This window comes from Equus quagga, chromosome 12 (assembly GCF_021613505.1).
Source record: "Equus quagga isolate Etosha38 chromosome 12, UCLA_HA_Equagga_1.0, whole genome shotgun sequence".
NCBI classification, from domain to species: domain Eukaryota; kingdom Metazoa; phylum Chordata; class Mammalia; order Perissodactyla; family Equidae; genus Equus; species Equus quagga.
Window position 1 is genome coordinate 89103111 of NC_060278.1, and position 22561 is coordinate 89125671.

The 22561-nt window shown below is 44.3% G+C and overlaps 1 long non-coding RNA gene across 2 annotated transcripts; it reads right to left on the bottom strand.

Moving 5' to 3' along the window:
• On the bottom strand, positions 1-21309 carry LOC124248763 (uncharacterized). Of its 2 annotated transcripts, XR_006891134.1 has the most exons (3): positions 21201-21309; positions 20967-21039; positions 1-716 (listed from the first exon to the last, which is right to left on the bottom strand). It is a non-coding gene; the product is annotated as an uncharacterized LOC124248763 (long non-coding RNA). The 2 variants fall into 2 exon arrangements; XR_006891133.1 differs by lacking the exon at positions 20967-21039.
• Between the last annotated feature and the right edge of the window lie 1252 nt (positions 21310-22561).

Consider the following 22561-nt stretch of genomic DNA (forward strand, 5'->3'; position numbering starts at 1 on the left):
TTATTTCAACAGAGATTATTTAATATAAATAATTGTCAGCTAGATATAAAGGTTAATTAAGTAAATGAAAGGGTAAAAAGAGAAATCAAGAAATCCAAAAACATGGGTGGAATTTTTTTCTGGGGAAGTACAACAAACAACAGAAAATCTGAATAGAATGACTCACATCAAGTAAGTGAAAACCGGGAAAATATTTGCAAATCATATATCTGATAAGAGACTTGTATACAACTAAGTCTCACAACTCAATAATAAAAAGATAAATAATCTAATTTAGAAATGGGCAAAGGATACGAACAGGCATTTCTCCAAAGAAGATATGCAAACAGCCAATAAGCAGTGCAAAGGTGCTCAATATCATTAGGCATCAGGGAAACGGACGGCCATACAGTCGGCCCTCAGTATCCGAGGGATCCACATCCACAGATTCAGCCAACCACGGATCAAAAGGCCTGGATGCCTGCCTCTACTGAACATGTACAGACTTTTTTTTTCTTGTCATATTCCTTAAACAATACACTATAACAACCATTTACATAGCATTTACATTGTATTAGGTGTTATAAGTAATCCAGAGAAGATTTAAAGCATAGAGGAGGATGTGGGTAGGTTACATACAAATATTACACCGTTTTATAAAAGGGACTTGAGCATCTGCGGGTTTTGATATCCACGGAGGTCCTGGAACCAAGCCCCCTGAAGACACCAAGGGATGACTGTAATGAAAAAAAAAAGAGAAAATAACAAGTGTTAGGGAGGACGTGGAGAAATTAGAACCCTCACCCACTGCTAGAGGAAAGGTAAACTGGTGCAGCTGCTTTGGAAACAGGCTGGCAGTTCCTCAAAAGATTAAACAGAGAGTTACCATATGAGCCAGCAAACCTACTCCTAGGTATATACCCAAGAAAATGAAAACATACAACCACACAAAAACGTTTACACAAATGTTCATAGCAGCATTATTCAAAATAGCCAAAAAATAGGAAAAATCCAGATGTCCATCAACTGATGAATGGCTAAGTAAATGTGGTATATCCACGCACTGGAATATTATTCAGCAACAAAAAGAATGAAATACTGATTCATGCTGCAAGATGGACACACCTTAAAAATATTATGCTAAGTGAAAGAAGTCCGTAACAAAAGACCACATACTGTATGATTCCAATTATATGAAATGTCCAAAATAGGCAAATCTATAGAGAATAAGGTGGATTAGCATTGGCCTATGGCTGGGGTATGGAGGGTGCAGATGGGGAGTAAAATTAGATTATGCTGATGGATGCATAACTCTTTAAATATACTTAAATTAATTGAATTGCACACTTCAAATGGGTGAATTTTATGGTATGTAAGTTATATATTAACAAATTTGTTAAATAGTAATTAGTCAAAAATAAAAACCCTCCTAAGCTAACATTTTTCTAAGGTTTGGGTTTTTTCTCTTCAAAGGTTAGCACATTTAAACTATTAGAACTTCCATTTCTTTATTTTTTGGAACATTTTATATTTCCTTATATTTATTACGTAAGCCCCATTAGCTCCAGTAAACCAATCAAAAGAAACCTCTTTCATTTAAGAGATGTTACAATTTAACTTATGAATTAACACACTATGGAGGTAGGAAAATATTTCAGACTCTTATCCACACACTGAAACCTTCCAGCTCCAGTTCTATAGCCTCAGCCATGCGCCAAGTAAACCAAGGAACAGAAAACCCACTGGCCAGTACCGCAAAGGGCTGTTCTCCTTTCAATGCCGTCTTAATTCTACTTCTCTCAATATTTTCTTAATTGATTTGAGCTCACAAATAGCTAAGCAAACTATCAAAAGGAGCCTAACAAAACAGATTCTCCCTCATCTCCTGGAACTGGATCGAGAACAGACTCCCACTGTCCTGATACAGATCAGCAAATAGACCATAAAACCAAGTGTCAATCACTGCTGCCAGCAATGGGAAATAGCTTGGCCAAGAACTAAAACCAAACACAGAGTAAGAAAACAAACAACAAAGAAAAGAAAGACAGAGAGATGGTATGGGGGAAGAAACAGAGAGTCAGTGAAGGTGAAGTTTTACTGATGCTTAAAATGCACTCCAGGGGCCAGAAAAAGGTGAGCCAGAAACAAGCTATGAGACCCTCTTCAGAGACAACAGCTTAACTGGCTCTAGCAGGTAGGTCCACTAAGCATCCACAGTCGGACGCCCTCCAAAACTCAAAGCGTAATATTCAAGAAGTTAGATGGTACTCTTGGGCATTCTACAAAATACCTGACCAATACTCCTCAAAACTGTAAGGTCATCAAAAACAAATTGACAAATTTGGAAACAATCCACATATCCTTCCAATGGTAAATGGATAAACAAAATATTGTACATTCATCCAATGAAATGCTATTCATCCATAAAAAGGAACCAACTGCCTACTGCTATGTACACGATATGGCTGAATCTCAAATGCATTATGCTAAAAGAAAGACGCAGGTTCAAAAGGCTATATGCTACATGATCCCATTTATATGACCGTCTGGATATGGCAAAACTGTAGGACAGAAAACAGGTTAGTAATTGCCAGGGGCTAGGGATGGGAAGAGAGCCTGACTGTAAAAGGGACCTGAGGAGTTCTGGGGGGCGATGGGACTGTTCTGTATCTTGATTATGGTGGTGATTATATATTTGTTAAAACTCATTTTTTAAAAAGGGTGAATTTTTGCTATATTAAGATGAAACAAAGAATCAATATCTAAAATATAATAAAAAGCTGGAGAATCTAATGGGCAAAGCACATAAACAGGAGATTCACAAAAGGGAAATTTCAACTAACAAGTATATCAACCTCTCTGCTGTTCAGAAAACAAATTAGAAACAAGAGACCACTTTATACTCATCAGATTGCCAAACATTAAAGAGATGGATAATACCAAACACTGGCAAAGATGGAGAGAGAGGGGATCCTCATAGACTGGGTGATGGGGGACAGACCAGATGGGGTGCACCCATGCAGGAGAGCACCTGACAGTACCTGTGAACAGGTAAACCCCTTATGGCTCAGCAACTCTACGGGAAACATCTCCCAGAGAAACTGTGCATAGGCCCAGAAGGGACCGGACAACACGTTCCCTGGGGCAGCACTGATGATAGCAGGGCACTGGGGGGAACCTACGTGTCTGTCACACATAGAATGGGTAAGTGAAATGTGATGGCTGCATGCTGTGGGTACCATGCGACACTCTGAAGCAGTGAACTAAACGTCCACGCAGCCACATGGATAGATGTTAAAAACAAAGTGTGTGTGCAGCGGGGAGAAACAGAACGAGAGCTATTGCTCAATAACTTAAATGTAATTTTAAAACATACATAGGATTTTAAAGTCAGCAAAAGATTGTTCAAGATATTGTTCATATATTATCCAAGGATCCAAAGAAAACATTGTAGAGTGAATTTACAGGGTGGCGGAGGGGCAATGGAGTGGGGACTGGAAAGACACAGATGATAGCAGTGTGTCAGGATGACTGGTGTCATGACGAAGACAGGGAAAAAAAGGAAGTGGTAGGGGCCACCTGGATTGGGAAGAGAGTGCCCAAAATTAACAGGTGCTGCCTGATGGATAAATCTCCACAAGGACAGGCACACGGTGAGTGTGTGCATTGCCAAAACAAAGTGGGTTCGCTTCTTGGCAAGCTGAAATCAAAGCCTTCACAGAAGTAGTTGTCACACAAAGTAAAATTTCTTTGCGGCAAATACAGGAAATCACGGGGATCACTTCCAAAGCCACGGCTCCCAAGCAAGGGGAAACAGGTACCTTTTATTTCAGATGGGGATGGATATTCAAAAGGGAAGTTCTGTCGTTACATGTAGATGTGGGCATAAGCTCCTGCAGGCATAGTTTGAAAATATGGTTTCACACATATCATGTTATGCTAATAAGGCTTAAGCTCCTCCTTGGGCAGAGATCTGAACACTAAAGTGAAGCAGGGGCCGGCCCCGTGGTCGACTGGTTAAGTTCCTGAGCTCCACTTCGGCGGCCCAGGGTTTCACCAGTTCGAATCCTGGGCACGGACATGGCACCAATCATCAAGCCACGCTGAGGCGGCATCCCACACGCCACAAGTAGAAGGACCCACAACTAAAAATACACAACTACGTAACCATGTACAAGGAAAAATAAAATCTTTAAAAAAAAAAGTGAAGCAAAGCTGACTCTTAGACACTTGTCTGCGAGTGTCGCTCTTGCAGTGGGGTCTGGACTGGTTCAGGGCAGCTGGTAACTGCATCTCCTAACCTAACTGAAGAAACAGTTTAGTGCTTCCGAAACCTCCTTTGAGTTACCCGGGGCAGTCCGTCGGTGACAGGGGCATAATAAATGATTCAGGTTTATCTGACGCTCGGAAGGAACCCTGGTCACCTCAACTGATAAGAAAAGAAAGCCAAACAGGTGAGGGGCTTTTGCCCACAGTCTCACTGCTGGAGGGCAGGGCAGGGCAGGGCAGGGCAGGGAGGGGAGAAGGATGCAGAGACAGATCTGAAGAGCCTTGAACGCCAGGTGAAAGCGTTTGGTTTTTCCTCCTCCTGGACCCCAGAGCACCAAGGAGTCTTTGAAGAGTTTGAAGCAGGACAGAGCCTGATCAGATTTTCCCAAGAGAGAGCAATGTGGATGTAGGTGAGGGGACTTGACTGGACACTGCGTACCACTGGGTACTGATGAGCATGTGTTCAGAGCCTGTTATTCAGAGGTAGGGGATTCCACAGTGAATGAAACAGTTTACCAGAGGAGAGAGAGACAATAAACAACAAAACCAACCATTGCAAACTAGGTTAAGTATGACGGAGAAAACAGTTTAATACTGTGGAGAGGGGATGGGAAACTTGTCCTCAGTGGTCAGGGACAGCCTTCCTGAGGAGGTGATATTTGAGCTAAAATCAAGGGAAACAAGAAGGGTTAAAAACAAAAAAACCACTGAGTGGACACGAACTTGGCATGAAGTAGAGTGAGTGAGGCTGAGACTGGTGTGAAATAAGAAGTAGGCAGGGACCAAGTGACAAGTTCAGAGCCTTCTCAGACACCGTGGGAGTTTGGATAGAACTATAAATGCCAGGGGAACCACTGGAAGGTTTCAAGCAGGGACAGACTTTCATTTTTATTGGGCATTTACTATGGGCCATGTGCCAAGCTCTACATTTTACATGGAGAATCACATTTTATTCTGTACAATTCCACCATAAAGAGCTGTTATTAACCCAAATCACACCTGAGGAAACTGAGGCGGGAAAAGGTTAAATGACCTACTCAAGTCAAGGTCACACAACTAGTAAGAGTAAGACCCACAGTCAGTCACTGCATAGGACGTTGCTTAATAAAATAATGGCCCACACTTAATGAGCAATTACTATATGCGAGGCAGTCTGATTCCAGGGACCCTGTACTTTCCATGTCACTGACCAGGAAAGGGATCTTTTTAAGAATTCCTCTGGCTGTAAAATTATATGGGCAAATCCCCGTCCCTTTCTGGGTCTCAGTGTCCTCACACATAAAATGGAAAGGTTGGACTTGTATCACGGAACACAACAGCTAAAAGGGCTTTCAGTATCCCAGCTGTGGCCCAGAGGGGCAGCAACAAGCACAAGGTTGCCCAACCAATTTGGGACAAAGAACTTGGAATTCCCAGCCTAGTTTGCTTTCCTGATGCCAGATGCCTCTTGAGGACCTCCAAGGTTCCTCCAGTTCTAAGATGTTAGGATCCCACCTCAAGGGGCCAGTTGCCCAGGCCCCTGGAGGCTTCAAGAGCTCTGACTGGCTCTTGGGCACCCAGGCTGAATAGTCCCTTTCTTCAAAGCTAGGACTCAGGGTAGGTAGCACTGACCACAGGCAATGACTACACAGCAACCAGGAAAGACATCACAGGGACTACTGCACTGCCCATTCATACCCCTGTCTGATCCCCTCGAGCATCCACTGAGTCACCCTGGGCAAACCACTGACCTCCATCTCCCCCACCTCTGCCAAATAAAGGAAAATAAGAGAACCAGCTTCATCTGTCATTGTGAAGTTGGGAGTTATTTTACATAATCACTTAACGTGGTATTTAACTCTAGTAAACCCACAGAAATTACCAGCACCTCTCCCCGGGCTAGAAATTAACTTCCCAGAAGAGGCAGGGTGGCCGTTCCCTAGGGCTGGTCTCCTCCTAACCCCCAGGACATTTACGGAAGGCCCACTGAGTGTAAAAGCCTGTGCTAGGCTTGGGGGGCTCTATGCCAGGACCTTCCTTGTGCGTTAAAATAAATCCAAAGAAAGAAATGTAAATAAATCAAACCTTCCAACAACTCGCGTAATTCTTCGCAAGCCCCCATTTTACAGATGAGGCTTGAGGGCTCGCGGTCGCCCTGAAGAGAAACTAGGGCTCCAGATCGAGGTTAAGTTGGGTTAAGTTCAGCTATTAGGACCATATTTATTGGCCTATAAGATACACAAGTACGTAAGATGCATTCCAATTTTATATGGAAAGTTTTGGGAAAATAATTTTGAGGTCAAAGGTAATATAATGGAGTTAAAAAAAAAAAAGAACAGGGGCCAGCCCCATGGCTGAGTGGTTAAGTTCGTGCGCTCCGCTGCAGCGGCCCAGTGTTTCGTCGGTTCAAGTCCTGGACGCGGACATGGCACTGCTCATCAGGCCATGCTGAGGCGGTGTCCCACATGCCACAACTAGAAGGACCCACAACTAAGAATATATAGCTATGTACTGGGGGGCTTTGGGGAGAAAAAGGAAAAAAATAAAATCTTTAAAAAAAAAAATTAGGTTGCAATCCTGGTGCATGAACTTGAGTATGTTATTTAACCTCTCTGAGGCTCAGTTTCTCATCTATAAAATGGGGATAATAACATCCACCTCATAGAGTTGTTATGAGGATTAAATAAGTTTATAGTTATAAAATACATAGAACAGTGCTTGGTACATAGAAAGTGCTTTTTTTTTTTGAGGAAGATTGGCCCTGAGCTAACATTTGTTGCCAATCTTCCTCTTTTTGCTTGAGGAAGATTGTTGCTGAGCTAACATCTATGCCAATCTTCCTCTTATTTTGTATGTGGGATGCTGCACAGAATGGCTTGATGAGCACTGTGTAGATCCACGCCTGGCATCCGAACCTACAAACCCCAGGCTGCTAAAGTGGAGCACGTGAACTTAAGCACTATGGAACCAGGCCAGCCGCAGTACTATTTTTTTTAAAAGCTATTACACAAAATGAATTTTAAAATACATGTATTGAAAATTATCTTAAAGTGGTTTTATAGGAGAAAACACTTGGTTATGTAAATACGGTTCGGAGGATTCTAGTAGGAATTCACAAGCTCTGGAAAACACAAAAATCCCAAAACCTAAGAAAAAATGACATCAGTGAATAATGATACATCATAAGTAACAAGCTATTCTGGATTTGCTGGTAAATGAAGACCCACTCCATACACACAGTGGTGTGAAAGAAAATAGCAGCGCTGCATCAAAGGAAATAAAAAGCAAGCCACAGTGCAAAAATGCAAGGCAAATAACTGAAGGAATGTCTACCTGGTCCCTGCAGCAAAAGTAAATATATCAGCAAAATCTGGTACAAAACCCATCCAGGGATGCTGTGTGTTGTCACACTTCCCCACAAGGGGTCGCCCAAGGTCACTCAGAGAATTTGGGACAGAGCTTTCAACTCCCAGTCAGGTCTGCTTTCCCGGATGCCAGCTGCCTTTAGGACCTGCAAGGTGCCTGCCATTCTAAGATGCTCAATGGACCAGTGGCCCCAGGCTCATGGAGCCCTCAAGAGCTTAAATAAAGGGATTCTTCAGCCCGGGGTGCCCAAGAGCCACACCTAGCTCCCTCCCCTTTCACCCACAATATGGACACATGACAAGACGGCAGGGAAATCACAGAATGCATTTTTTAGGAAGAGGGAAAAGGGGTAAAAGTCATATGCCAGCAAATAGGTTATTATCCTCATTCTACAGGTGAGGGACTTGAGGCTCAAAAAGGTTAACAACCTGTCCAGGGTCACACTACTGGGGAACTTCAGAACCAGAATTCACACGCAGGTGGGTCAGATCCTTGTCACCTGGTTACTAATGGCCCGGCCTCAGACAGGTTGGGAGAAGAGACAAATAGGTAAGGAAAGTGTATGCAGGAGGGACCTGAAGGGATGGCTACTTCCTCCCCCAAAGTCCCTCCACGCCTTCCCCAACTTGCTCAAGAAGGCTGTCCTCTGTCCCCAGTGAGCCATGACCCCTGAGGATGGGGTCCAGGCCTTTTCTTGGCTCCTAGCCAAGCAGAATGCCCGAGCTACAAAGCAAATTTATCCACTCAGCCAGGGCCCCTGAGCCCCACTCAGAAATGTGCCTCTTCAGTGCTCAAGTATGACCTGGTCTTCTCCCTGTCCTGGCCCCCATCCCTGCCCCAGTGCCTCCCCTCTCAGTTTCCCGGTCTTTCTGCAGACCCTGTCAGTTCTACAACCAGAATCCCACTCAAGTCCCTAGACTCGTCCCACTGCTCCCAACCTGGCCTGGAGCTTCTTTCTCTGGCCTCTGGACTTCATGCGGACTACTGTGATAGTCTTTTGTTCTCATTTTTAAAAGCTGAAGTAAACTTATATATAGAAAAATGCATACATTTTAAGCGTGCAGCTCCACAAACTACACCAGCCCCTTAACTGGCCTTCCTGACTCTCCCCCAAGCGGCCTCTCATGCCTCCTCCACAGGCCAGTTCCAGGTTGCTCTTTCCAAGTATCTCTGGCCGTGTCACCGTCCTGCCCAAAACCAGGCCAAAACCTCACGCGGCTGCTCCTGCTCTAAGGATAGAGACCTACAGAAACAGAATGGAAGCACTCCTCACCTTTGAGAAAGGAAAATATCAAGTCAGATATAAATCCGCCTTTAAGAAAGGAATTCAGTTCAGTTAAAGGAAAACTGTTAGGCACGAGGTACTTGGACCTTAAAGAATTTTGTTTATCCAGATGCTGCGTTGTAAAATGCCTCCATCTGGGATGATGAGAAAGTAAATTTGCAACCCAGTGAACAAAAAGCATGGTTTGTGTACGTGAGTCAACTCAAATTTAACCATTTGCTGTTGCTGCATTTGTTTCTCTTTATTACTGCTTTGTCTGTGTCCCATAGTTGTTGTTGTTGTTTTTTAATAAAATTTACCTACTCGAAGTGCAAAATGAAATTAATTTTGGCAAATGTTCACTTATTCCTCTTTTTGGTCGAGTCCTTCTCCACACTTCTCAGTCCAGGCAACCACCAATCTACTTTTTATAGATTCCTTTCTCTTTTTCTAGAATTGTATATGAATACGTCATACAACATTTACTCTTTTGTGTCTGGCTTCTTTAACCTGGCATATTTTGAGACTCGTATGCTACTGCACGTATCTGCAGTTCCATTTCACTGCTCAGTAGTACTCCACTGTAAGGATACAACACTATTTTTCCTTTCACCAGCTGATGAATATTTGGCTTGCTTACAGTTTTGGGCTGTTATGAATAATGCTGCTATGAACATTCATGCACAAGTTTTCGTGTGGATATATACTTTGTTCTCTACCAAAAACAACATATTCCTCTGGGGTGCTTCCTGCTATTCCATGCAAAAGCAAGTACTCTCTTGCTATCGATTAGACTTACTACAGAAGCCTGTCTCGTATGAAACACACACACACACACACACACAATGATTTGTGAAACACAGATTAGAAAATCATTAAGTCATAAAATGTAACTAGTGAAGATTTTTTCGTGCAGCTTTCCCTTACTATTTGTCAAGCATTAGGCAAAGCATAGCATAAGCATTTTGTCACTTCTCTTTCATAACAGCCTTGGGAGGAGATAGTGTTGTTTTCCCATTTCCCATATGGAAAGTTGGGCTCAGGAGCGGAAGGGAATGACCCAAGGTACATCCAGCATCAGGGTCCACCAGGGTCAAAGCTCATCCCAGGGCCAGGGCTTGAGGACTGGTTCTACCACTAACTTGCTGTAGGCTCTCAGTGGGCTTCAGTTTTGTTTTGTTTTTGTTTTCGTTTTTTTGAGAAAGATTAGCCCTGAGCTAACATCTGCCACCAATCCTCCTCTTTCTGCTGAGGAAGACTGGCCCTGAGCTAACATCTGTGCCCATCTTCCTGTACTTTATATGTGGGATGCCTGCCACAGCATGGCTTGATGAGCGCTGTGTAGGTCCACACCCAGGATCCAAACCGGTGAACCCCAGGCTGCCAAAGCAGAGGGTGTACACTTAACCCCTGCGCCACCGGGCCAGCCCCTGGGCCTCAGTCTGATGATTCACGCAGCATCAGAGATTTCTGAGACTCTTCTGGAAAGTCCTGACTTCAAATATTCTGCTCCCACAAATAACTGAAATGTCCAGGAAATGCCAACATTTCACCTAACCACAGCAGAAAGGCAGGACAATAAACCCGGCATGCAGAGCTAGGTGGGAAGTTTTCTCATCTAACTGCTGGCCCCACACCACTCTTCAGTCAGTCTGGGTTTAGGGAAATACCGTGAGGCGCTTGACCAAAATAGTTAGAGCCTGACCCTTGAGAAGCCAAAGAAACAAAGACAACAAAAGCAGACATTAAATGGCTCTGCAGAAAGCAGAGGGGGAGACTGGTTTTTGCTCCAGAGAGGATGGGGGTGAGGGGAGAGGGAAGGGGGGCCTCAAAATGCAGGAGAGAGGAGACCAGAGCCAGCAGCAGGTGACAGAAGGCTGAGTACTGTTGGGCCATGACAAATCCTCCTGCAGCTGGGGCACCAGAGATTGCCCATGGATACAGAACGTGGAATTGAAGCCCTCTGTGCTTCTGTCAAGTATGCCCCTCCTCTCACCATCCTGTGGTAAATGGCTTACCTCACTTGTGTTAGCAAGGTTTGGTGAGGGATGGGGAGACTCTGGGAGAGGTAAAGGGGAAAGAGATTGAAACACCAAGACCATACAGAAACAGGGCATGCTCGTGGGCAAGCAGGCTCCAGGGCCCAAGATGATGGAGAGTGAGAATGTCTAGCAATCTGCAGGCATCTTGCGAAGGGCCTGGGACTTACTCAGAGGACAGAATGGAATTTCAGCTGGTCTTGCTAAGACCCAAGGAAGGAAGATCCAGCTGACACAGGACACCTGGGTGAGTCTGTAATGCCTGAGAACACAGGCGCTGAAGGAACACCTGAAGACACACCTTCAGAGGCAGGGCAGTTGGTGGGGGGTCAGGAACATGGGCTTGGGAGTCAGACTGTCTGGGTTTAAAATACTATCCCCTACTAGAGATAAAGAGGAACATTTTATAATGATAAAAAGGTCAATCTGGGGCCAGCCCCATGGCTGAGTGGTTGAGTTCACACACTCCGCTTCAGCAGCCCAGTTTCGCCGGTTTGAGTCCTGGGCACAGACATGACACTGCTCACCCGGCCATGCTGGGGCAGCGTCCCACATGCCACAACTGGAAGGACCCACAACTAAAAAATACACAACTATGTACTGGGGGGCTTTGGGGAGAAAAAGGAAAAAAAATAGAATCTAAAAAAAAGGGTCAATCTATCAGGAAGGTATAAAAATTTTAAACATATATGTACCTGACAACAGCACACCAAAATATATGAAGTAAAAACTGAAGAAATGAAAGGAGAAGTAGACAATTCCACAATAATAGTTGGACACTCAATACGCCACTTTCAATAACGGATAGCTTAACTAGGCAGAAGATCAAGAAGGAAACAGAAGACTTGAACAACACTATAAACCAGCTCGACCCAACAGACATCTATAGAATGCGCCACCCAGCAATCCCAACACACAGGCTTCTCAAGTGCACGTGGAACATTCACCAGGCTAGACCACGCATAAGACAAACCCCAAGAGATTTAAAAGGAATGAAATAATACAAAGTATGTTCTCTGAGCATAATGGAATGAAATTAGAAAACAATAACAGAAAGAAATTTGGGAAACTCACAAATACGTGGAAATTAAACAACACAGTCCTAAATAACCAATGACGGATGCAAAGAAGAAACCACAAAGGAAACGAGAAAATACCAAACCATATGGGATATAGCTACCGCAGTGCTTGAAGGGAAATTCATAACTGTAGATGCTTATTGTTTAAAAAAGGAGAAAGATTTCAAATCAAAAACCTAAGCTTCCACCTTAAGACACTGGAAGAGACAAAAAGAGGAGCAAACTAACCCTAAATCAAGAAGGAGGAAAAAAATAACAAAGGTTAGAGCAGAAATTAATGAAATAGAGAATAAAAAAACAATAGAGAAAATTAACAAAACCAAAAGTTGGTTCTCTGAAAAGATAAAAAAAAAATTGACAAACCTTTAGCTAGATGGACCAAGACTAAAACGGAGAAGACCCAAAATTACTAGAATCAGAAACAGAAGAGGGGACATTAGTACTGACTTCACAGAAACAAAGTCCTACCACCTCCAGTGACCAGTGTGTAATCACAGGCAGGTTACTTAACCTCTCTGTGCCTCCATTTCCTCTACTGTTCAAAAAGATCTCCTTTTTCTCAAAGGGTTAGGAAGAATAAACAAAAGGATTTATTCAAGTACCTCGTCAAGCTCAATTAATCATTGCTGCTCCCTCATTTGCTTAACTTCACTCTTCTCTCCCTCCACATCCAATCCTTCAGCCCATCTATTTTGTTGGCTCTACCTTCAAAATATACTCCAGAACCAACTGCTTCTTGCCTCATCCATCTGGCCCCTAGTTAGCTCGTGTTACCATCCTCTCCCCCTGGGGTAGGGCCGCAGCCTCCTGATTGCCGCTGCTCCTGCCTCCTTCCGTAGTCTCTCCTCTACACAACCACAGCCGTGCTTTTAAAACCTAACTATGCTTGTCTCCATTCTCCTGCCCTCAACTCTCCAATGACTTCCCACAACGTGTGGAATAAAATACACACCCTTTTCCACGGCCTACCAGGCCCTGCACAATCTGTCCCCATGTCCCACTCTCCCCTTTGCCTGCGGGGCTCCAGCCAACCTGTTCTTGCTATTCTTCAAACTCGCAGACCTCATTTCTGTCCCAGGGTCTTTGCTCTTGGTATTTCCTCTGCCCGAAACACCCCCCTCTAAAGATCCATGCATGGCTGGAGTTTCCAATTCATTAAAGATTCTACTCAGTGGCCCTCCTCCGACCAACTTACCTACAGTGGCTCAACCTCTCACTCTCTATGCCGCTACTCTGCTTTATTTTTCTTCCTAGAATTAATCACTACCTGACATTATCTGCTTATGGCCTGTCTCTCTTTTCACTAGATTATAATCTCCATGAAGTGGGGCCTTTTTTTATTTTTTTTTAAGATTGGCACCTAAGCTAACAACTGTTGCCAATCTTGTTTTTTTCTGCTTTTTCTCCCCAAATCCCGCCAGTACATAGTTGTATATTTTAGCTGTGGGTCCTTCTAGTTGTGGCATGTGGGACGTCGCCTCAGCATAGCCTGATGAGCGGTGCCATGTCTGCACCCAGGATCCGAACCAGCGAAACCCTGAGCCACTGAAGTGGAGCATGTGAATTTAACCACTCGGCCATGGGGCGGGCCCCAGGGTGGAGGCTTTGCTTTATATACTGCTTTTAACTCCAGTGCTCCATAGGGCCTGCTGCATAGAATGTGCTCAATAAATACCTGTAGAAACAGAAGAGAGAGTTCAGTAATAGGACTTACAGACAAATGGAACTTTGTATTTGGTGTAGCATACAGGTGGCATCTCAAACCAGAGGGAGAAAGGTAGACTAGTCAACACAGGGTGTTGTGACCACTGGGAAGCCATGTGGAAAAGAAATTAAGTTGAAGACAACAGATTTATCACAGGTATGTAATTCATCTCCCTCTTCAAACTCCATATTCAAAATGCATAAACCTACAAGAAAGAGGAGAATAGGACAGGGGACCATAACAAAATGTTTGAGGGTAGAAAGTAAATCAACAAGTACTATCAGACAGCAAAATCAAGCAGGCAAAAAGAAAAAGTGAAAAGTTAACCTGATTTACACCACAAAATCCTTAAAAGGCTCAAAAATTAGTGGTACTTTGGGCCAGCCCCAGTGGCCTAGTGGTTAAGTTTGGTGCACTCCGCTTTGGCAGCCTGGATTCAGTTCCCAGGCACAGACCTACACCACTCGTCGGTGGCCATGCTGTTGCGGCTGCTCATATACAAAAGGAAAAAGATTGGGGGCCAGCCCGGTGGCGCAGCAGTTAAGTTCACACGTTCCACTTCTCAGCGGCCCAGGGTTTGCCAGTTCAGATCCTAGGTGTGGACATGGCACCGCTTGGCAAAAGCCATGCTGTGGTAGGCGTCCTACATATAAAGTAGAGGAAGATGGGCATGGATGTGAGCTCAGGGCCAGTCTTCCTCAGCAAAAAATGGAGGATCAGCAATAGTTAGCTCAGGGCTAATCTTCCTCAAAAAAGAAAAGAAAAGAAAAGAAAAAGACTGGCAACAGATGTTAGCTCAGAGGAATCTTCCTCGGCAAAAATAATTTCTTCTGGGCTAGCCTGGTGGCGCAGTGGTCAGGTTCGCACGTTCTGCTTCTCGGCAGCCCGGGGTTCGCTGGTTCAGATCCCAGGTGTGGACACGGCACTGCTTGGCAAAAAGCCATGCTGTGGTAGGCGTCCCACATATAAAAGTAGAAGAAGATGGGCATGGATGTTAGCTCAGGGCCAGTCTTCCTCAGCAAAAAGAGGAGGCTTGGCAGTAGTTAGCTCAGGGCTAATCTTCCTCAAAAATAAAAAATAACAATAATAATAATTTCTTCCTTGCAAGAAATAAGTGGTATGTCTAGAAGGGGGCATGAAGGTGAGGTTGGATCAGGGGCTGCCATAGGAAGGAAGGCTGCTATATTGGGGGAAGAGGGTTTAAAAATCAGCTTAAAAAATAAAAAGAGTAGACTACTAGATCTCTTCCCTATGCTATCTCCCACCCCCCATGGCTACAACTCAGACCCTGGCAGATCAGAAATTTATTTTTACGAGTGGACAGAAGAGGGTCCCTGGACAGGTGGACACTAGGCACAGGAGTCACAGAAGATACCAACCACAGAGGGATTACATGAAAGTTCATGTAGTAACTGTTGAAGATGTCCAGACCTGCAGCCCTCTTCCTCCACTCAACGCTGGGAACACTGCCAGTGAGGCAGACAGCTCATAATACTAAATGGTGAGGACTCCTTCCAGACTTTCATGTCCGACTCAACTCCCAGAACTCCCATCACAATGGGAAAAATAGACTCCTATCAGAGAATATCATCAAGAAATTCCAGGGGCCGGCCCTGTTGCTCAGTGGTTAAGTTCGTGTGCTCTGCTTCGGCAGCCCAGGGGTTCGGCGATTTGGATCCTGGGTGCAGACCTAGCACCGCTCATCAGGCCATGCTGAGGCGGCATCCCACATGGCAGAGCCAGAAGGACCTACAACTAGAATATACAACTATGTGTACTGGGGAGCTTTCAGGAGAAGAAGAAAAGAAAAAGACTGGCAAGAGATTTTAGCTCAGGGCCAATCTTAAAAAAAAAAAAAAGAAAGAAAAGAAAAGAAGTTCCCGTTAGCTAAGGATGAGAAGAGATTCTAGAAATTTCTAGAGAAGAAAAAGTAGGTCATATACAAAGTACCAGTATTCAGAGTGACTTGGGACTTCCCAGCTGCAATACTGAAAGCTATAAGACAACAGAGTAATGTCTTCAAAATCTGGTGGAACTTCTGGGTATAATATACCCAAAAGAATTGAAAACAGGGACTCGAATGGATATTTGCAGACTCATGTTCATAGCAGCATTATTCACAATAGCAAAAAGGTAGAAACAACCCAAGAGTCTATTGATGGGTGAATAGATAAACAAACTGTGGTATATACATGCGACGGAAATATTACTCAGCCTTAAAAAGGAAGGACATTCTGACACATGCTACGACATGGGTGAACCTCGAAGACATTATGTTAAGTGAAATAAGCCAGACTCAAAAGACAGATATTGTATGATTCCACTTATATGAGCTATCTATAGAGTAGTCAAATTTATAGATACAAAAAGTAAAATGGTGGTGGCCAAGGGCTGAGGAGAGAGGGGAACGGGGAGTTACTGTCTAAGGGGTACAGGGTTTCAGTCTGAGAAGATGAAGTTCTGGAGATGGATGGTGGTGATGGTTGTACAACAATGTGAATGTACTTAATACCACTGAACTATACACCTAAAAATGGTGAAAATGGTAAATTCTACGTTATTTATATTTTTCCAAGATAAAAAAAGTATGAAGAAAAATTATTTCCAAACTAAGCTTTTCTTATATGCTCACTAGAGTGCAAATCTGGAGAATTTATCCCACGACTGTGCTCGTGTGAAATGACACATGTATAGGGTAAGTCACTGCAGCCCTGTTTGTGACAGCAATACTGGAATCAAGCCAAGTACAATCCACAGGACAGCAGTCTGATAAACGCAGGACATCCCTACGAGGGAATAAGAGGTAACTGCTGAAAAGAACAAGGAGGCTCTTCACGCGTGAAGAGAGAAGGGTCTCTAAGATACACTGGTAAGTGAAAAAGGCAAAGTGAAGAACTCGACCTTTAGCCAGATCCAAAAAAATGTCTGGGGCCAACACAAGGCCACTTGACAGGAGGGGAACAGTGAGGAGGAAGTCACAGTGGAATAAGACAGGGGTCTTAACTGACTACAATGAAAATTTCTTAATTTTGTAAATTTTATAAAACACATGACCCCTCCCAGGGCCTTGGAAGAGCGAGGAGCAAGTAAGGGTGCTTACAGCGCCAGTGTCAAGAGCTTCCAGGAGAATGTCTCCACTACAGAAATTCAAAGGCTTTCCCTCCCTGGCCAAAAATCTGTCTTTTCATCCCCTACAGTAGTAGTCTCAAGAGACCCTCTCCTTGGGAGTACGACAGGCAAGATAGCGTAAGGACTCACTGCCTTGGAAGAGGTGCCATCACACATCCATGAAGAATGGAAAGATGGTAAGAAATGGTATGCAATTCAGAAAAAAAGTTTATTGAGATTCTTACGTCACACTGTAAATCAAGATAAATTCCAGACGCAGTAAAGGGTTAAACGTTAAAAATTCAGCCATTAAGAAACAAAATCAGGGCCAGCCTCGTGGCCGAATGGTTAAGTTCGCGCACTCTGCTTCGGTGGCCCAGGGTTTCACCGGTTTGAATCCTGTGCGGGGACACGGCACTGCTCATCAAGCCATGCTGAGGCGGCATCCCACAGGCCACAACTAGAAGGACACACAACTAAAAACACACAACTTTTTTCCGGGGGGCTTTGGGATAAAAAGGAAAAATAAAATCTTTAAAAAAAAAAAAAAAGAAACTAACAAAATCAAATTGAAAGTTGCTAGGAGAGTAGATCTCAAAGGTTCTCATCACAAGAAAGAAAAAGGAAAGCTGTAACTACGTGTGGTGATGGATGTTAACGAGACTTACTGTGGTGATCATTTTGCAATACATACAAATATCAAGTCATGTCATACACATATACATATACAATGTTATATGGCGATTACATCCCAATAAAAATAAATTAATTTATTTTAAAAAAGGAAACTAAGTAGTGGTGGAACTTATTAAATGAAAGCTTTTTTGAAAAAAGAAAAAAGAAAGAAACAAAATTAAAAAGAAAACATAGGTGACTACTTTAATCACTGGTTAGCGTATTCTTTCTCAGCCTAAAAGCAATGAACGACATCACAAAGGCTGACATTTGACCAAGTGAAAAGTTTAAACATAAAAAAAGCAAACAAACAGCTCTGAAAAATGTAAGGCCAACAATAAACTTGGGGAAAAACAACCTGCAACAAAAAGGACAAATAAGGGCAGAGCATCCTCACTACAAAAAAGAACTTGCAGGTCAGAAAGAAACTCATGAAGACCTCAGAAGACGTGGAGATAGTTCACAGGTGACAAATGTATTTTGAAATTTTAAGATAGTCAATCTCACTAATAAAAAATACAGATTAAAAGAACCAAAGGCTATTCTTCAGCCATCAAAAGAGCAAAATTCAACACAAAATTGCTCACATTGATGAGGCTAAGGCCTGGGTGCGATAAACACCCAAACACTGTACGTGCTGACACAGAGAGCACTTCAGTAACATGCCTTAAAAATATTCATTCTTACACTTTGTCCCAGTAATTCCACTTCATAGAATCTATTTCAGGAAATTCTCAGAATTACAAAGATAATTATGTAGAAAACGTTAATTGCAGCCCTGTTGAAAACTGGGGAAAAAAATGTAAATAAGAGGGAGGAAAGAAACACCTCTCAGGATGTGTATATATATTTGCATGTGTTTATGTGCACGTGGAGAAAGGTGAGGAAGAAGAGACACCTGTTATCACAGCTAATGTGGGAAGGCAGGAATGAGGGGGAGGTTATTCACCTTTTCCTTATATGCTTCTGTACTGTTTCACTTGCCATAATTAACCTAGAGTATTTGCTTTTGTAATTAAAAAGCAGTCCAGGAGGTAAGAAAATTCCCACGTATAAAAAAGATGAAAATTTGCCAAATGGAGTCTCATCCCCATCTATCCTATCACCCAAACCCTCATAAAAAGAATAAAGACCAGCCAGCCCTGATGACAGAATGGTTAAGGTTCGGGGCCCTCAGCTTCAGCAGCCTGGGCCCAGTTCCCGGGCGTGAAACTACACCATTTGTCTGCCAGTAGCCATGCTGTGGTGGTGGCTCACACAGCAGAAGCAGAAGAACTCACAACTATGCACAACTATGTACTGGGGCTTTGGGGTTGGGGGAAAGGAAGAAAAAAGGAGAAGATTGGCAACAGATGTTACCTTAGGGCAAATCTTTCCCTGCAAAAAAATTTTAAAAAACAAAAATAACAAAATTTAAAAAAGAATAAAGAAAAATACAGTCATTAAGTCTCCGAGGCCCCACATTAGCCAACTCTGACCGGCTGATTTCTATAGCTGGGACTGGAGGTGCCACTACCCAGTGGCTTATGTAGGAGAGAAGACTACCAGAAAATCAACAGGGATTTTTTAAATCCCCAAATTAAAAGCATAACTCTCACTACTTAACCTATGCCTAGAAGCCGAGGGCGTGAAGAGAAGAGACTCTGGCATTCCCTGCCTGCAGGTTACTACCATCCCTGTTTCACTGATACCCCGCCAGAGGCAAAATGCTGTAACTCGGGCCCGTCTGAAATATCCCTTTGATGCAAACTGTTTGCACAGGAAGAAAATCAGATAATCAAGCATAACTAGAACAAAGCTTAGCCTGGCTATTTAAGAAAGTCATGCAGACATATACCAACTTTTAGCTAATACTCCTCACCACTTAAACGAGCAAAGACAAAATAAAAAAGATAAATCCCAGTGTTGCCTAAGCTGTGGGCAAACAGGCATTTATATATATATGTTGCTTTCAAAAACATTTAAGCCAGGCCAGCCAGGCAGCAGTTAAGTTCACATGTTCCGCTTTGGCAGCCTGGAGTTGGCTGGTTCAGATCCCGGGTGCAGGCCTAGGCACCAGCTGGCAAGCCATGCTGTGGCAGGCGTCGCACACAAAACAGAGGAAGATGGGCATGGATGTTAGCTCAGGAACAGTCTTCCTCAGCTAAAAGAGAAGGACTGGCAGCCGATGTTAGCTCAGGGCTAATCTACCTCAAAACAAAACAAAACAAAACGTTAAGCCTTAGACAATAGAATGCCAAGAAGGAAGAGATCTTTAGGATTATCATGTCCAACTCTCTCATTTCCTAAAGAAAAAGAAACTGGGACTCAGATGAGTTCACTTGTCAAATGGCAAACAACTATTAGCGGCAGAGCTAAGACACCCTGATAATGCTATCTGCTCTCCTATAAGCACTTACATCATTCACAAAGTGCTTTCACAGCCATCATTTTCTTTGACCTTCACCAAAGCTGGATGTTTCCACAGATAAGAAAACTGAGGCTCGAAGAGTTTGGATGATTTGCCTACATCACCTGGGTAGTAGTTCCAAATCCCAAATCCCATACCCTTCCCACCGCCAAGCACTGCTACCCAAACCCTTCATGACAACCTAGGCGGCGGGTTCCCCAGCTTCAGTCACACTGCCTGACATGTGCTAGGCACTCAAACACTAGCTGAATGAGCGAATACCCAACAACTAGGGGAAGGCCGAGCAAATGGTGCTTGAGCAACAAGATACTACAAAGCTTTTAAGAAGAAAGATGCTGATAAGCTGAAATCCACATTAGATGAAAACGCAGAACCTCACATAAGACAGCCACAAATCTTCCACACTCCAGAGACAGGTCTCTATCCGTTTGGCCTGAACTTTACCCAGACCTGCCTCACCTGATCACCCTGCCTCCAATCTCTTCCCACCTCTCCTCAGCCACTGTCTCAGGAACCTGCAGACACTCCCTAGTGCTGACACTGGCAAATCCCAATTCTTCACCTTGGCCTTCAAGGCCCTACCAGCAGATTCCAGCTATTTCCTGCATTACTCACTGCCCTTGGCCTTTGCTGGACTCTTCCCCTCCACTCCACAGACTCTCATCGCTTTTATACTGCCAGATCTAGCCTTGGCTCATGTTGGTTCCCAGGGAACATGGTCCCCTACCTCACTTCCATGAACCCTAGGTAAAAATGGCAGTGACTAGCTTTTTTTCTTTTTAAATGAAAGCGGTTTATATGACATTCGTTTGAACCTACGTGATCACCAAGTTCACTAGAAACAGGCACAGTCAGCACGGAGCACACCAGCAGGAACCTCTAATTGGGGTTTTCCACAATGGAGGCGGGGAATCGCCTTAGCCGCCTATCCAGTCCATTTTCTGGCCTGAGGGGCCTTGAGTTCCTGGGACTCTTCCCAAAATGGCCCCCAAGGGGCAACCAGGTTGGGCTGGGCTCTGATGCCATGCCCATCTCTCCTTCCCCTCCTAGGCCCACCCCAGATCTGTCCCAGGAGTCAGGAACCCAGGTTTACCATCAGGCAAGTCCCTTCTTCTCTCAGGGACCCAGTTTTTTCATATGTGAAAAAGCGGGAGCGGGTGACAGAACTGGAGGAGAGAAAAATAATAACAAAAATAACTTCCCAGTTAGAAAAGGTTTTCCCATGAGAGTTCTCATCAAATATATCGAAAGCCCCTTCTAGCTGGGACACTGCAAACTAAAATAAATATACCCTGGCCAACCCCCAGGCAGGTGCACACAGACTTACCCCATTACAACACCCCACTGTGCCGAGGTCCCAGAGCTGCTCAGGTCCCAGTCAGCTCCCAGTGAGGGGCATGTCGTTGTTTGCAAGTTTCCACCAGAATGAACAGTGCAGCGAAGGACAATCTTGTATAAGCATTTATCTTTGTTCTGTGATTCTTTCTCATGATAGATTCCTAGCAGTGGAGTCACTGGCTTAGAGGATGCACACATTTTAAATTCTGATACTTACTAATGGAGAAACTTTACATGGTAATTCTCAAACTACTTGTATCTAGGCTTTACCTGGGAAATTTGTTGACAATGCACAATCCTGACACCACCAGTCTCCCTCGACCCCTCTCCCAACCCTCCTCCTCCTGCTTTGTTACCCAGCTCCCAGGTGGCTCTGCGGCAGGCTAAGGGGAAGAAGCAGCGGCTCCCTTTCATTTGCCCCAGTGCACCTCATCTAGCACAAGACTTGGGAAGCACTGGCCTTGGGGCTGCTGCTGGCTGAATCTGTGGGGAGGTCTCTGGGCTCCAGGCCACATCCCTAGTGGCTTCCCCAAAATGGGTGGAGTCTGGGGCCTGCCTGGTCGCGCAGCAGTTAAGTGCGCACGTTCCACTTTGGTGGCCTGGGGTTCACCGGTTCGGATCCTGGGTGTGGACATGGCACCGCTTGGGAAGCCATGCTATGGCAGGCGTCCCACATATAAAAAAAATTAGAGGAAGATGGGCATGGATGTTAGCTCAGGGCCAGTCTTCCTCAGCAAAAAGAGGAGGATTGGCAGCAGATGTTAGCTCAGGGATAAGCTACCTCAAAAAAAAAAAAAAAGGGCAGAGTCTGGCTATCATGCACTTGAGCACAATGCCTGGTGCCTGGCACTGAGTGCTGGGGACAGTCACATCTCCAGGCTCACCTGGCTGCACCCATTTTCTCCCCCAGGCCCCCCTTTTGAAGGTGCCTGCCCCACACATGCTCTGTGAGCCTAGTGGCCAGGGCCCAGTGGTTTTACCTTTCTTATCTAAGACTCCCAAGCCTCCCTTTTTCTCTCAGAAGGCTGTGGACAGAGCACCACTTCCCCAAGAAATTGTTTGGGGCCTCCACTCTGGACCTCGGTTTCCCTATCTGTGAAACGAGAGCGTTGGGCAAGTGGCACTGACACTTGGGGTGTTGCTGTGAGGAACGCAGTGAGGCCAACTAGGTTCTAAGCGCGTTTGCAGGGAAGCCTGGCTTCGATGGGGAGTCCAGCTGCCTCTTAACAGCCATTTAATCAGGATTCTGATTGGCTTAGAGCCTGTTTGGAAAAAATTCGATTTTTGTTAACCAGAGTTCTCTACTGCTAAAGTACAATTAAGACCAAAAGCCATTTTAAGGTCGCTGAT